General features: G+C 46.0%; 1 pseudogene; it reads right to left on the bottom strand.

Moving 5' to 3' along the window:
- Positions 1-2,733: 2,733 nt before the first annotated feature.
- LOC126953946 (uncharacterized) lies at positions 2,734-2,852 on the bottom strand (annotated as a pseudogene).
- Between the last annotated feature and the right edge of the window lie 432 nt (positions 2,853-3,284).

The raw sequence follows: 3,284 nt of genomic DNA, 5'->3' as shown, positions 1-3,284 counted from the left end.
TCTCTAAGGGGTTAAAGTCAGCCTCTACTCTTTGTTGAGGGAAAGAATACGGGGAGGGAGAGAGAGAGAGAGAGAGAGAGAGAGAGAGAGAGAGAGAGAGATTAGCTGCATAGTCCTCCTTGCTTGGTGCCCAATAAACAAACGCCTTTCTTTCTCCTGCTGCAAAACTTGGTGTGGATATCTTGTCTTACTGCACTGGGCAAACAGACCCTAGTTTCATTCTAAAACAAAAGGACTCACATTTATATTTTGTGGATGAAAGACTGAGGGGGAGAGAGAGAGAGAGACTGACTGACTGACTTTAACCTCCCCTCAACTCTAAAATGTTTACTTGGAGCAGTTGTTCTCAATCTTGGCTACACCTTAGAATCACTTGGTGATTGCAAATCAGCTTTTAAAAATCCTTTTTTCCAGGGCACATTCTAAACCAATTAAATCAGAGTCCCTAGGTGTGAGACCCAGGCATGGTTGTTTTTTAAAGCTCACAGATCACTCCAATGTGCAGGCAAGGTTGAGGTCCTAGTAAACTATAGCACAGGGAACAGCCAGCCTGTCTGGGCTTAGAGATTGTCGATGGCCAGTCCTGGGAGCACAGGAGTCTTTTTGGTTCTCCAGAACTCCTGTTATGGGGCCAGAACATCTTGGGTGGGCACCATAGTGAATATATTAGTCCCCTTGGACTGCCATAACAAATACCAGACTGGGTCACAACAGAAATGTACTTCCTCAGAATTCTGTAAGCTGGAAGTTTAAGATCAAGGTACCAGCGTGATGAGTTTCTGATGAGTTTCAGGGGCTCTTTTCCTGGTTTACAGATGGATACCTTCTTACCTTGTCTGGCATCTCATCTTACAGGTTTTCTTATGGGACCTATCAGATCAGGGTCCCACTCTTATGACCTCATTTAAGCTTAAATCCTTCCTTAGAGGTCCCAAGTTTAAAGACAGCCACACTGGGAGTTAGGATTTCAATATGTGAATCTGGAAGACGCAAACATTCAGTCCCTAACAGTACCCACAGCCCTAATAGAATCTCTGGCCAATCAAGTTTATGTAGGTGGCATATGTTCCTGCTACCCATAGTGTGGCTCGTGACCAGCAGCAATTGTGTTCTCTGCGAGCTTGATAGAAATGCAGAATGTTGAACCCCAACCCAGCCGGACCCACTGTGCCAGAATCTGCATTTTCACATGATCCCCATATGATTGGTTTGTGCATTAATGTGTGAGAAACACTGCAATGGACTTTCTTCAGTCCTAGCACCTCTTCTGATTCTCAGAAACTTTAGTAAATTAGTCTGCTGAAACCTGTTTCCTGGATCTCAAAGAAGGGCCCAAGCTTTCTCAGCTTTGTGGGCAATGGAAAATAAATCTCCTGGCTGGCCAGGCACAGTGGCTCGCGCCTGGAATCCCAGCAATTTGGGAGGCTGAGACAGGAGAATCACTTGAGCCCAGGAGTTCAAGGCCAGCAGCATGGGCAACATAACGAGACCCCATCTCTACAAAAAATAAAAAATTAGCTGGGCATGGCGTGCACCCAGGTACTCGGGAGTCCCGGGTACTCAGGAGGCTGAGATGAGAGGATCACTTGAGCTCTGGAGTAAGCCTTGATCGCACCACTGCACTCAGCCTGAGTGACAGAGCAAGACCTTGTCTCAAACAAACAATCAAACAAAATCCCTCTTAGCTGTTGAATTTGAGGATTCAAGCTGAAAAGTCTGGAGTGACTCTATTGCTGTCCACTCAATGCTCATCTTCCTTTTGCAGACTACCACCCTCCTCCCCTTTCCTTTATCCTCCGAGGATTTCTTCTATGAAAAACAATCAAAATTAATGTTGAGCTAGTTGCAGCAAGAACTCCTGATAAATCTTACCTAAAATTTCAGTCCACTCCCACTGGTTGAGCAAGAGGCTGGTACTTCAGGGGCTCCTTCCTTTCAGGACCCAAGAGGGGCATGAAAAGGGCAGAGGGGAGATGAGGGCAGAGGGGAGATGAGTGTGTATTCACAGACCCACCGGCTCCAAGGACGAAACTGCAGTGACAGGGGCAGTCACTGGGTCCTGGGTTGGGTGAGGCTTTTAAAAGAAAATACGTGTGAGCAGTAGGATAATGGAGCTAAGGAGTCCTCCACACCTGTCTCGTCACAACCATTGTCCTGATACAGGTGCCAAGCAGATTAAATCTCTTTAGTAATTCAGTGTTTGTCAGTCATGAAAGCTTGGAGAGGACTGGACAGTTAACACTAATGTCATTTTGGGGAAATCCAGGAAGACCCACTCGCACACCAAAAGTCATCCATCTAATGTGGATATCCCAAATCCTACTATTACAGAGTCTTCTCTCCTTCCCTTGAAATTTAAAAGCGTGGAGAAGGGTGAATCCCTTAAGGTGAATAAAAATTTTCAGCTGTTTCCTCTGTGACAGGAAAAAGGGATGAGAGCATCTTGGATTTCTTTCTTTTTTCTTTTTTTTTTTTTTTTGACGGACTCTCACTCTGTCACCTCAACTCACTGCAACCTCCGCCTCCTGGGTTCAAGTGAGACTCCTGCCTCTCCTCCGAGTAGCTGGGATTACAGACACATGCCACCATGCACAGCTAATTTTTTTGCATTTTTAGTAGAGACGGGGTTTCACCATGTTGGCCAGGCTGATCTTGAACTCCTGACCTCAAGGTAATCTGCTTGCCTCGGCCTCTCAAAGTGCTGGGATTACAGGTGTAAGCCACTATGCCCAGCCCCTACAGTACCTGGTATTCCCAGGTGTTCTCCCATCCAAGTACTAACCAGGCCCAACCCTACTTAGCTTCTGAGATCAGACGAGATCGGGTGTGTTCAGGGTGGTATGGTCGTAGACAGATTTCTTGAAACAAGGTCTGGGTGGGAGGCAGGGAGACACCAAGATCCCAAAGACAAAATTCACCTGCCATAGAATGTTGCCTATGACTACATCAGGATCTGCACTTGGGTTCTCAAGGAGGCCACCTCCCAGAGAGTAGGTACCTGCATCTTATGAGGACTCCATTCCAGCCTTGGTTTGCTCCAGACTACTCACACTTTTTAGAGGTTTTGGTCAATTCTGCTCTTTACCTCCATACTCCCTACAGACTGCTCCAAGCCACCACCAGGAGATGCAGTGTTTGTGAAGTTAAACTACTGGGTAGGTCCCGTCTAACCAGGGCATATTATAAACTGTACACACACATGTGTTTGCATACACTTACACAGTTTTGTCCAAATTATTATTATTTTTATTGCATAAAGGGCAGTCTCAAAGGGAAAAAATGAT

Source organism: Macaca thibetana, chromosome 4 (assembly GCF_024542745.1).
Source record: "Macaca thibetana thibetana isolate TM-01 chromosome 4, ASM2454274v1, whole genome shotgun sequence".
Classification (NCBI taxonomy): Eukaryota; Metazoa; Chordata; class Mammalia; order Primates; family Cercopithecidae; genus Macaca; species Macaca thibetana.
This window is presented reverse-complemented; position numbering and strand designations above follow the sequence as displayed.